The sequence below is a fragment of the Notamacropus eugenii genome, chromosome 2 (genome assembly GCF_028372415.1).
Source record: "Notamacropus eugenii isolate mMacEug1 chromosome 2, mMacEug1.pri_v2, whole genome shotgun sequence".
Taxonomy (NCBI): Eukaryota; Metazoa; Chordata; class Mammalia; order Diprotodontia; family Macropodidae; genus Notamacropus; species Notamacropus eugenii.
Genome location: NC_092873.1, coordinates 322,164,951 through 322,178,442, shown reverse-complemented (window position 1 = coordinate 322,178,442; position 13,492 = coordinate 322,164,951). Strand labels below are relative to the sequence as shown.

General features: G+C 38.3%; 1 long non-coding RNA gene across 1 annotated transcript; it reads right to left on the bottom strand.

The window, feature by feature from the left end:
• Positions 1 to 256: 256 nt before the first annotated feature.
• LOC140527906 (uncharacterized) lies at positions 257 to 12,876 on the bottom strand. Its single transcript, XR_011974967.1, has 3 exons — positions 12,619 to 12,876; positions 11,387 to 11,496; positions 257 to 566 (listed from the first exon to the last, which is right to left on the bottom strand). It is a non-coding gene; the product is annotated as an uncharacterized lncRNA (long non-coding RNA).
• Between the last annotated feature and the right edge of the window lie 616 nt (positions 12,877 to 13,492).

The window sequence follows — 13,492 nt, the reverse complement described above, 5'->3', positions numbered from 1 at the left end:
AGTGTGAGTTCAGAAAGTGACCCCAGAGAGGGGGCTACACTAATTTATGCTCTAACCTTTCCCAATAGACAGCAGTATTTCTAACAGTTTATCGTAATGGAATGTGGTCTCCAAAATGTAAATGAGGCTTTTTCCATGAAGTTTCAAAATACATCCAATGGCCAAAGGGGATAGCCTCTTGAAACTTAAATAACAAACAGAAATGTAATAGATTAGAAGATAAAGAAGAAAGGAGATAAACATGTCAGACTTGGAATTCATATCCAATTAGGTTTATTTACTGCTGTTTACTGCTGCCTGGCCTCCCGTACAACATTGTTGAAATACCTAAATATACAAGATGCATTGCAGGGAACACATCACACAGGCCAGTCTATCTGATCAAATCTTGGCAAGTCAGCAAGCAGAGAACATATTGACATTTCAAACATCAGAAGAGATCTCCTGCGTTCCTTTAGTCAACTCCCCAGCTGGTCAAAGAAATGAAATGCTCCTCCATCTCCAGCCCAGCTCTGCCACTCTCAGTCACACCATCTCCCTGTCTTCCATCACTTGCCAATTTTAGTCTGCAATAGACAGAAATGGGAATAGCCATTTTGCATTATCATTCCAAACTCCAATTGCTTGCTCAATTAATTTAGCTGCTGACTAAATTCTGATATTTGTCAATGCACCAAAAGATGCATTCAGAACCTCATTAAATCAGAAGAATGATGGGCCAACACTGACCTTCTTTGTAGCTGCGTCAAAAACATCTCTCTCACTATAACATAGAAATTCTATAGAGCAAATATCTCTGTTGCCCATTTGCATGTGGCATTTAGTTTTAATCTCCAATCACATTCTCCCTGTTTCCTGACAGAAGGATCCATCATCTTGTATGGTATGCATGTTTGCAGGGAAATAATAGTCACTGCGGATTTAAATCTCTAATTCACCTCCAGTTCTTTTGACACAACTTTCACTAAGCAGGTTAAGAGTCTCCCCTCCCCTCCATTTTACAACACTGGACTGAACTTTTCATGAATTCAACCACCTCTAGCTCCCTCCTACTTGTCACCTAAGTCTTTGTCTTCTGAATCTATCTGTCCCCAGTCTGGATGATTTTCTAGGTCACAGATTTTTTTTTACCATCATTTGTCTCAGTCACTCAAGTCACTCAGTCACTTACTCTCACCACTATTGCAAATGATTTTGAGAAGCAAAATGGGTATTTCAAAGTGAGACATGCATTTTTGGACAAGGCCGGTGTGGGAAGTTATTTGGCTTGACTATGCATATTTGTTACAAGGGTTTTGTTTTTCTTTCTTTCTTTTTTTTAATCAGGTGGAGGAGTAGGAGAGAAAAGGGATGCTTATGAATTGGGGGGAAAAAGAGAAAGAAATGGACATAATTAGAATGGAATTTTGAAAAGCCCTCCTTGAGTGTGATAACACAAGTCTAACTAATAGGCCAAATATACTAAAAAGAGTTATTTTTAAAAGCTGATATATGTTATAATCACCATGAACAAATGCATGCTTCAACAATATTTAATAGTGTAAAAATATTTCCAAATCTTCACTCAACAGTATACACTGAAGCTTTTACCACAGTAAAGGTCATAGAAAGACAAATCGAGCCATGGCTTTAGAAAACTATTGAAGCCCCAAAGAAAGAGAGTGAAAGATTATATCAATATGTAGTCAGTATGTGGAGAAGAAAAAGGAATGAAGGAAGGAAGAAAAAAATGAAGGAAGGAAGAAAGGGAGGAAGGAAAGATGGAGGGAGAGAGGAGGGAATGGAAGGAGGGAGGGAGGAAGGAAGGAAGGAAGGAAGGAAGGAAGGAAGGAAGGAAGGAAGGAAGGAAGGAAGGAAGGAAGGAAGGAAGGAAGGAAGGAAGGAAAGATGTGAAATGGAATCCAGAAAATAAAAATGTATCGGTATAGCAAGACTCTGGACTTACTCTCTCAACGCTTGCATAAAATAGGAAGCTATGTCCCAGAACTCAGCTAGCTACATCTCCTTGTTAGGTTTTTAGTGCCAATGCAATAGATACCTACAGCTGCCGCTATGGATATACAGGCATATTTCCAGGGTAAATTCGCAAAATGTAAACTCTCTTCCTCAAAGAAGAAACCAAAATATTTATTCAGATACCAGAAAAACAATTCCCCCATGGGAATAAGGAAGTTTGCACACATTATCAATAGAGGAAGGACCACCATTTCTCTTCATCAGGCCTCCCCAAAGACAAAATGTCCCTTTCTCACCCAGGTTAGCTGCTCTGTTCTTCTCTGCCTGATGTCTCTCTCTAGCTTCACCTCACTCTCTCTTTCTGCGGCACCTTTCCTGCTCCACCCATTCAGCAAGCTCCTCCCACCATCAGCTCCATGTGACTCAAACTGTGGGCTGGGTCAAAACTCAAAACAGGTCACATGGGCCGATTAAGGAGCAGGTAAGATCTTCAAATTCCCTTAATATTACAGTGTTCTAGGGGTACCTTTGAGGGGCTGTGTGGTTCTATTGCTATCAACTCAAGACTGAAATTCCAGTTTTTTTCCACCAATACTAATTGATAGTGATTAGTAATTTAATATCACCTAACCAATTAACATCAATTAATTTTTACAAAGGGATATTTACTAAAAGATACCCATGTCAAGAGTCAAAGTACATAAACATCTCCTGAACTGTGGCACACTCTTCCCTCTACTACCTCGAGCCCTGGGGAAAGTGGACTCTAACTTCAATTGACTGCTACTAAACATTCTTCCCAAGAAGTTCCTATTCTGAGTGTGGTATAGCATATAAATGAGTTATTCCCTTCTTGTGGGGCATGGCTTCTTGTTTAATGGGTTAATCCATTGCTAGGCTAGGTCCTGCAGATCACTCCTTGAAAATGTGTTCTCACTGAGCTCAGCTTCCAGCAAACGCTAATATGAACTCCAGTTCTTGGACTTCTAGTGGTTCTTCTGACCTTTGAAAGCTCGCAGGGTTATAGCTTTGTCTATCCATCTTCTATCCATGTAAGGGCAAGAAAGAATGAAACACAACAGAGACAGAAAAACAATGGTGTCATGTATTCAAGGTCACACAGCAATTGAGATGTGGTGATTAAAACTTTAGGTTATTCTCTCCACCTACAGGCTTACAGAACTGCCAAATGGAAAGAAAGCTTGATTTGGCATTTTGTATGCTCACTCAATTCTGTCTCAGAAACCAACAAAAAAGCTCTCTCCTCCACTCAGTAATCAGACAGAAAATAATCACAGAATACCTATTAATGTTATGAATCAGGGAAAGCAGGGTCTTTCAATTACATGCTATTATTCACTTCCAGAAGCAAGCCCACCAAATCGTCATATGAACTAGTAACAGGCAGGGCCTGGTGTATACAGGAAAGACTTGGCTCTTATTGGCCAGTCAGTCCTTCATTACATTAGAAAGTCTTGACATCCTTAATCAACAATTAAAAGCTAATAACAAAAGGTTAGGGTAACACAAAGAATCAAAGCAGTGCAAAGAATAAAATAAATAATTCAACCATAGTAATGATAATAAAAAAAGACCAAAAACATTCCAACACAAAGAAAAGTACAGACTGGATTGACCATGAAAGAGAAATCTTGTGAACCATTAAAACAACGAATGACAGAACAGTTACATTAAAGGATATGACTTAAAAACTCCAGTATTTTCTGGGGGTTTTTTTGTTGTATAGGAATGGGTTGACATTCATTGATGCTTTCCAAGTTCATGATAACAAAAATGATTTTTAAAAAAGAAATTATCATGTCTGCAAATCTAGAAAGTAGCAAGTCTGGGTAAGATCCATAATTTTTGTCTCAAATATTTCATAGCAGGACATGAATTAGGAGAAAAGTACTTTACTGATAGGGGACTGATTCCATTTTTCTTAACAAAACACATTCTATATTTGTTAACAAAAAGATAAGCATACCAGTGACCCCTCTGAATATAGGCCAATACTGTGTTTATGTAGAAAGCATTCATGGTCTATATCAGTCAGAAAAATCTATAAGCATTTACCACCACCACCCCCAAAGGCATATTGACTGGAAGCAAAAAAGGTTTGCCCAAAAGGTCCAGGGAGTGTAAGGTACAACTCATCATTGATTTGTGGATTATTATTTAGGCCCCTCAAAAGCACCTAAAGACTAAAGAATTTGAGTTTGAATGTTGAGGTCTAATTAAACTAATAGTTGAAGATGATACAGACACTCTGGTCTCCACCAGGCACAGAGCATAAGATTATCAATGAGAAAGCTGAAGTTGTGTAGGAAGCTTACGTTTGTTTATTTTGAAGTGGCTGATCTCTGGAGAGAGCCTAGCAAATGACTCAGATCCAAGAGGGGTAGCAAAAGGCTCTCCATGATTAACATCCATATGAACTCAACCAACAATATGTTGATGAAGGAGGATCAAACAAATATCTGTATGATGCAAGTTGATTTTATACAAAAGGAGAGGTTGGTCTAGAGGAAGACATTGTCACTAGAAAACATAGAAAGGTTATCCCCAAGGAAGTTCATATTCATTGGTCAGAGCAGTTTATAAATGCAGTGGTGGGAATTGAACAACATACCCACTGCACATTGGAAAAATTGAGTAGCTATCGGTATATCTGGAAAGAAATAATGAAGTGATTAGAATTATATGCCAGAAACTCACAGACCTTTATAAACTAGTAGATCCCAAATTCTTGTATATAAACCCCTAAAATATTCTTGAGAATTCAATAAATACTGCAACTGGAGTATTATTACAGATACAAGTTATTTATAATTCCCTGGATATAATGTCATTTCATGAAAAACATAAAGACAATGTTTTTAATAGCTAATACCATGCTGAATACTGAATCTCCAAACTACAAAGAATAAAGAACATTGAAAATTTGGAGACTTAGTGAAAGAAATTATAATGATATGGGAACAGGGAAAGATACATGCTATCCATATACTCCTATCTGCAACTGGAGTTACCCAAAAGACGTTTTCAGTGAATCTAACCAAAAATATGATTACATACTAGTACTTTTATTCAATAACAATAATAACAAAATCATTTTAACCTCTGTATAAGGGTCTGCAGTACATTCAATATGACAGAATAATAACCAATCAATAAGCATTTTAAAGAGCCCACTATGTGCCAGGTACTGTAATAGCAAGATATCAATTTTTCCTTGGACTCTTTCAGTCTGAATCCTGTAAAATAGATGAGAAAATGAGATAATATTGATGATGAAGATAATAACCTTGAGAACTAAAAAAATTAACTGTACTTGAACTAGAGAATCATCATAGACAATTACCACTGATACATAAAAATTCAAGTACAATGTTTTAAATAATCTGTTTAGAACTGAATGCTTATGTGCTACTATATCAAATATTCAGATTTTTCATACTACCTGGAATAAAAACTCTGAAAATCTAGAAAGTCCTTGGAAAAAAAGACTATGTAAGAATAGTCATGTCAATCCATTAAACTATCTGATAATGTAGCTGTCTTGCAGATTTTTTCAGTTTAAAATCATAGCATGTTGGGATAAGAAGAACGCTATATAATTCCCTTGTTTTTAGAGATTAGGAAATTGAGGCCCAGAAAGGTGATTTAACTCACCCAAGATTGTACAATGGGTAGTGACTGAGTTAGGACCAGAACCAAGGGTCACCTGATTCCAGTACAAAGTATTCTTTCCACCACATCAAACATTTCCAATGTCTCAAAGAACATTCTCTTCTTCTGCATCCCTGGGGGACACTCTATCTCCTATCCATCCTTGGGAATACAGGTCAAGCGTAAGAAGGGTCCAGTACAGCTTCAGATTAGACTTGCTCTAGTTTAGATCTAGGGGTGCTTCCAGCATCTTGAAAGAGACCAAAACTTCCAGGTAGAACTCAGGAAAAAAATTCAACATTTTTAAGATCTTTCAGGTCAATCTCCAAAAATTCTGAGAGTAGGAAAGGAGTAATATGAGTTTTGCCACCAGGAAATCAACTTAAATATCAAATGTCCCTTCTTCTAATGCTTAATGATTTCCTTTCCCATGGACACTTCCATCTCTTTGAAAACTTGGTCCAGGAGATGTTTATCTAGGATCTCATCTATTTTATTCCTGTAGACTGCAGATCCATTATTCCACAATCCTTAAGTTTTATCTATATCTCTGTAGATATGAGCCATTATCCTTAAAAACCCTGAATATGGGAGTGTCCCATTTATTGGACTGGTCAAATTCCAAGAATGGAATTCCCCTCACCAGGTAAGAATGTCAAGGGATAGGATTTTTGAGCCTCAAGTATTGGGAAACTGGCAATGTACTTTATAATCTCAACAGCTAAGAGCAGGCCACCTCCGTCTTTTGGCATGTTTTTCCTACCCAGTCTTCCCAGTATAATTTGTTTTAAATGTTTATCTCACAGATACAAGGAAGACTATTACTGTCTTTCTAAGACTACAAAAGCCCAAATAGAATTTTGAGGAAAAAAATAGTTTGTATTGGAACTTTTGCAGTGACAGTTGAGAAAACTGCTTAATGTGAAACGTTTCCCTATGTGGTTAGTGAAGGGATCTATTAAAAAATCTGTGGAGAATACATACAGGAAGAAGGCGAGGAGAATCTCCTTCTTTGTTGGAACTATTTTTATTTTAGTATAGTTTTCTTTATTTTATTTTATTTAATTTAGCATTTTATTTCATTTAGTTTATATTTAGTTTAGTATATACAGTGTAGTATATAACTATAAAGTTAGAAAGAAAATTAACTTCTAAAAATTATAAAGCGAATTCTCTAAAGAGCATGTGAGGAACTGGCAAATATAGCAGATTTTTTAAAAATTCTTTCCTGCAATTAATAAAGGGGAGATAAAGGGGGAAAAAGACTATTCTTGAAGTAAAATATTAAGACTCACAATCAGTCAATATCTTGAGTGAACTGGTTATGTTATGAGGCTGAGTTTCTAGATAACTGAAGAGGAGTAAACTACTATTATACTGAGGACTTGAAGTAACACAGGCTGACACTCACCATGGCTAAAATATTTCAAATAGTTACAGATGTCTTCATGTCATTGATAACTTACATTTATTTATTAATTCTAAGATTTATTTAATCATATATTGTTGCTGTCCCATTATTCAGTTGTGTTCAAACCTTTGTGACCCCATGGACCATAGCACACCAGTACTGTCCATGGGGTTTTTCTTGGCAAAGATATTGGAGTGGTTTGCCATTTTCTTCAGTGGATTAAGGCTAACAGAGATCAAATGACTCACCCATGGTCACATAGCTAATAAGCATCTGAGGTCAGATTTGAACTCTGATTTTCCTGACTCTAGGCCCAACTCTTTACCCACTGAGCCTCATCATTATAGATAAGTAAGACTAATTACTATTGGGAAAAGAGATTTCCTTCAAGAAGTAAGTGAATGAAGACAGCTTTTCTTATGTGATCACTTATACTTCGCACAATTCTCCCTTGATTTTTTCTCAAAAGAAAGCAATTGGAGAGTCCTAGTAACAGCCAGGAGAACTATTTGTCTTCAAAGAATCATAGAAGTTGAGAGGAATAACACATCTCATGTGCAAAAGGAATACCCACTCTACTATACCAGAGAAGTTGTGATCCAATCTCTGCTGAGAGATGCACCACCTCTCAAGGCAGCCTATTCCATTTCGAACATCTCTAATTGTTATGATATTTTCCTGATATCAGACCTAAATTCATCTCTTTGCAACTTCTTGGTTCTGCCTGCTGGGGTCAAACAAAACAAGTTTAATTCCCTCCTTCACATGACAGCCCTTCAGATACTTGACAGCTCCCCTGTCTCTCCTGAGTTTTCTTTTTTTCAAGTGAAATACACTAAGTTCCTTTAACTAATCCTCACATGTCATGCGAGGCCATTGCCAGTCTCTTGATTTATATCTTGCCCCTGAACTCCAAAGACTTGGGAGGAGACAGCGAGGCTGATAACTTTGCACAGCTCTGTCTCACTTAAGTCCAATTCATTAGTATTCAAGACATCACCCTCCTGATCATTGGTCCTCTTCGAGAACCAAAGACAGACAAGAACAATGAGATGTCATAGACTCAAAGCTATCCTATCTTTGTTGCCTGTCTTTAAGCACTCTCCAGTTTATCATTGACCTTGTTAAACCATGGTGCCCAGAACAGAACACAATACTTTCATAAAGGATCTAATGAGGGCAGAGTAGAGAGACTATCCCTTCTCTCTTCCTGGAAGCTATGCCTTTCTTAATACAGCCCAAGATCAAATGAGCTTTTTTTGGCTGCCACATCACCCTACTGACTCCTCCTGAGCTTGCAGTCCACTAAAATGCCAAGATCATATTTATTAACAACTGTTGTCTCTCCATTTCACCCTCTATTTTCTACTTATGGGGGTGATTTTCTTTGGTACTCAAGTGTAAGACAGGTTGAACCAGGTGACCTCTGATGTCCATTCTACCACTACTTTTACGATCCTGTGACTACATTTTCCTATTGAATTTTATCTCATTAGATTTGGCCCAGTCCTCTTGGATCTAGTATGTTAGCTACCCTTCTCAGCTTTCTGATATCTGCGAATTTAATAGGCATGCCACTAGTGCCTTTGTCAAAATCATTGATAAAAATAAATAGCATAGGGCTAAGGGAATTGTGGGAATTGAACGAACCCAATTGACTCCCTCTTGTGACTTGGTTCTGGAGATAGTTCAGTACTCTTTCTATTCAATTATGGGTCTAGTTCAATTTCTGTCTTGTGAGAAAACTTTGTTCAATTATGAGAACTGTGAGAAAATTTCATTGCGTTGTTTGAACCTAGTCCTGAATGGCTGAGAAGTTGGATTACCTTTATTGGTTGCTTAGAGACCTTAACTAAGGATCTAGGTTATGCAGACTAGAAACCTGGAGAGATCCAAAGATTGATACAAAGAGTTTGCTCACAATTATACATCTCAAGCAACCCATATCTCTTATCTGAAAAATGACTCTGTACTAGTCAAGCAGTTACTGTTCCCATGTTCTTTTGATTTAATTCAGACACTTGGGTAGGATACCTCTTTTTCTGATTTCAGGGAATTCTATCTGTGTGCTCTCCCCTCCCAAACTGGAAAGTCCTTAATCTTTCCCCCAATTAGAAATCAGATTACCTTGTATCTTGGTTTATATTCTGTTAACTGTTTTCTTTTAATGCATAAAAATCTGTCTCCTCTAATGCCAAGCCAAGGAGGCCTGGTCTCAATTTGTTATGCAATTGGCAGGCATTTGCTTAATAAATGGATATACTTGGAAGCTCAAACCTTTGTTTCCTCAGTTATTTCAGATTTCACCTGTCACAGGGCCAAACATAGATCCCTGGGTATTCTTCTGCCACTGAATCATGAACAACTATTGTTTGAGTTTAGTCATCCAACCAGTTCTAAATCCACCTGATAATTTATTATCTAATCTGCATGATGCCGTCTTCTTCACAATAATAGTATAACATCTTTATCAAAAGCTTTGCCAAGATCCAGGTAAATACTTCTTCCTGGACGTGATCACCTCTAAGCCTCTGCGTGGAAAGAGAGAGGTGGTACCCAGACAAGCATGAGTATGCAGTTCTGTTTTTCTGTCCCTGGAATAGCCTTGCAATTGTTTTTCTTGCACTTAGGTAAAAGAAAATTGGAGTCAACTGTGAACTTTGAAACTTTGAAAGATTGGTAGGGTGAGCTGACAAGAGGTCCAGGGAGTAGAGCCCATACTCAAGTTTGGTAGCAGCTGAGCCTAGTATATCCTCTTAGCCCTGAGGATAGACCCCAGCCCAGCAGTGAATATACTCTGAGCCTGAGTGTTCTGCAATCCTGCTTTATTTGGAAATAAATTAGATAGCAAGCTCTTTTAAATTTCAGCCCATTCTCTCAAAAGATTACAGTGCTGTCAGGGAGAGTATGCCCCTGGTTTAAAGGGATTATTTGTGGTTATATTTTCTCAGTAAATATCTTTTTCGTAAAAGATAAAGAATAAAATAAAATTTATGTAAACTATATCCACAGCATACTTTTCATATAGTAGTTTAGTCATCTAAAGCGGGGGGTGGGGAATGAAATGAGATTAATTGACATGATCAGCATGGTCTTGATGAAGCCACCGCTGAATTTCAGCAATCACCCCTTCACTTTCTAGATGTTCACCAATGATCTCTTTAACTTTAATTTTTCCAGGAATTGAAGTCAAACTCATTGGCCTATAATTTAGAGACTCCACTCTCTTAGTTTTTGGAAAATAAAGATATTTGCCCCTTCCAAAATGTGATGGTACCTTCTCTTATTTTCCAACATCTTTCAAGTATCATTAATGGTGTCTCATTCACTGCATTTGCTAGTTCTTTCAATATCTGCGGATTTCTTTGGGCCAGGTGACTTAAATTAACCAACTGTAGCTAGATCCTCTCTCACTACACGTGCCCTTACTTAACTTGTACAGCAACTCTCTGTTAGTTATTTTTGCTCTGTTATTTCCAATGTAAAGGTCATTCTTCTTTGCAGAGAAAACAGAAACAAAATGAGAAGCGGTGAGCAGCTCTGTGTACTCTACTGTCAGTTATCACTGTCCCATCCACTCTAAAGAGAAGTCCTATGCTTTCTCTGAGCCTCTTTTTTTCTTCCAATATACCTTTAAAAACCATTTCTGTTGTCCTTAGGTTCCCTTGCCAGCCTCAGCTCATTCTGAGCTTTAGCATTCCTGATACTATTTTTACAAGGCCATTCCACACTTACATTCATCTTCTCTTAGCTGGCCTTGCCTTAATCTTCTGCATATTTATCTAAAAAATCAAAGTTGGTTGGCCAGTTCTCTGTGGATTCACATCAGTCTCTTTAGAAAAGTCCTATTCTTTCCTTCTCATTGTAATTGTTTCCCTTTGTGTCACCAGAATTTCACTCTTGAGCATGTTCCATCCTTCCTGCGCTGACTTTTCTTGAAGCATTTCTGTCCTGGGATCTGACCTATCTTTTCTCTGAACCTTTAAATATGCTTTCCCAAAATCTAGGGTATGTTTCAGACCATACTAAGATTTCTTCTCTATCACAAACTATAGGAGAGAGAGTGGTCATTTCTTTCTCCAAGGTTCCCATCCTTTCCACCCTAGCAAGCAGTTCCTTCCTATTACTGAGAATCAGATCCAAAGAATTTACTCTTGCTGGTTCCTCCACTTTTTGAAGGATGAAATTATTATGAAGAAATGTCAAAAAAGCTACAGCTCTTCTTTTGATGGGGGGAGGGGAGGAAAGAGGTGGAGAGAAAGAGAGACAGAGAAAGACAACTATAGACTGAAGCAGAGACAAGAGACAGAGAAGATATCTGGAGAATTGAAGTCCCTCATCACCTACCTCTGTGCCAGTTTTATGATCTGTTCCCCAAAGACCTGCTATTCCTTCATCAAATTCTCTAGATGAGATTCAATCCAAAGCTCTTGTCACTTGTCTTTATCTTTGAATTCCTGTGGGAGGTGGAGATAGGCTAAGTGGTCAAGGTGAAGGACACCCTGCTTTGCCTTTAGGAGGATATTTATACCCAAGTTATTTCAGTTACATGCCTGAGAAAGCATTACTGTCTAGACTTAAATCATAAGCTTCTACAAACCACGTCTCTTTTAACCCTGGGCAACTCATTAGGCCTCTATTAGCCTCAGTTTCCTCATGTGTAAAATGGGGATAATAATAGCACCTATCTCCCAAGGACTGCTGTGAGGAACAAATGAGATAATCTATATAAAGCACTTATAAACCTTAAGGCCCTGCCTACAGTACCATAAAACACACACACACACACACACACACACACACACACACTCTCACAAATGCAATGTCCTAAAGTCTTAGTGAAACTTAAGCTAAAACTGAATTAAGATTTTTGGAACATGATACATAATGATTTTGAAAAAAATTACATGCGAAATTACATGAAAGTAATAACCACTTTCCATTACGTTGATCATATTGATGACAATGTTGGACAATAAGAATAAAGTTGGGCAAAGATATCAAAGGGCTAACTATAATTTTCCCTTTTTTTCTCCATTTGTTTTCTTCAGGAGAAATACTTCCACCTACCCACCTAGCATGTAATGAAAGGAACTGGTATCTGAAGTCATTGGGGTTTAGTGAAATGAACATGGGACTTGGCAACAGAAGACGGGGCTTTGAATTCCCCACTCTGCAAATTCCTAACTATGTGACCCTTAATTTTTATGAATTATCAATTTCCTCATCAGACAAAGAGTCATTATAGCAATTTTCACTACATACATCACAGGGCTGTTATAAAAATAACTCCCATTTTATGCAGGAATTTAAGGTTTATAAAATGCCTCCTATATAGATTATTTCATTTGGCCCTCACAGCAATCCTGGGAGATAGGTGCTATTATTATCCCCATTTTACACATGAAGAAACTGAGGCTAATAGAGACTAGATGAGTTGCCCAAGGTTACATAAGTGTCTGAGTCAAGATTCAAATCTAGTTCTTCCTGACTTCAAGTCCAGCACATTAACTGTCACACTACCTCCCTACATGAAAAAAAAAACCACTATATGATAGTGAGTTATTATTTTATCTTACCATGATCATCATTCCTTTTCAAACCTTTAGAACTGGGCTGGAGAGAATTTCAGTTCTTTAGTCTTGGTCAATTGTTTTGGGGTTGTTGAATTTTTACCTCTGTGATAGAAGGGAGGCATGGGAAAAAGCAAACAACTGCACCTAGCTTTGTAAAAGCCTTCAGAGGTGAGGACAGGAAAGGAGAAGAGGGAGAGGAAGAGGAAGGGAAAGAGGGGAGAGAGAGAGAGAGAGAGAGAGAGAGAGAGAGAGAGAGAGAGAGAGAGAGAGAGAGAGAGAGAGAGAGGGAGGGAGGGAGGGAGGGAGGGAGGGAGGGAGGGAGGGAGAGGGAGCTGCAGTCATGTAGCCACAGACCAAAGGGGCAGACTAATCTAAGAAGTGACCTAGGGTGGGGGTGGGGTAGCAATATTGACAAACTTCAGATTATCCCCTCAGGAAAGGAAAATAAATGAGTGTGCCCAGAACTAGGGCGTATGTTAACAGTGGGACTGAAGGGAGCATCCATCCATCCTATCATGCCTGGCCCCTAGCTTGTGATTAATTTGACTCTCTCTGTCTCAGGCTATGTGTACACCTCTGCTTGACAAGGAGCCTGTCTGCTTCTTCGTGCTGACTCTGCAGAACCAAACACACAGACCATTCGTGCTCAGAGAAGAAATCATCAGAGACATATTGGGGGGGGGGGGGGGGAGGAAGAAGGAGGACATTCTTCACCAAGAATTCATCCAGTCCTTCTACCTCTTGAGCTCTTTTCTATGGACCTGCATTCTGCTCATCTCAGTCCTGCTTCATCAGTTACAGCTTCCCAGCCATTTCCCATCTTTTTCGAGGTCTGCCATCCTGTGCTCAGACCTGTATAGCTGCAATAAGAGAACTG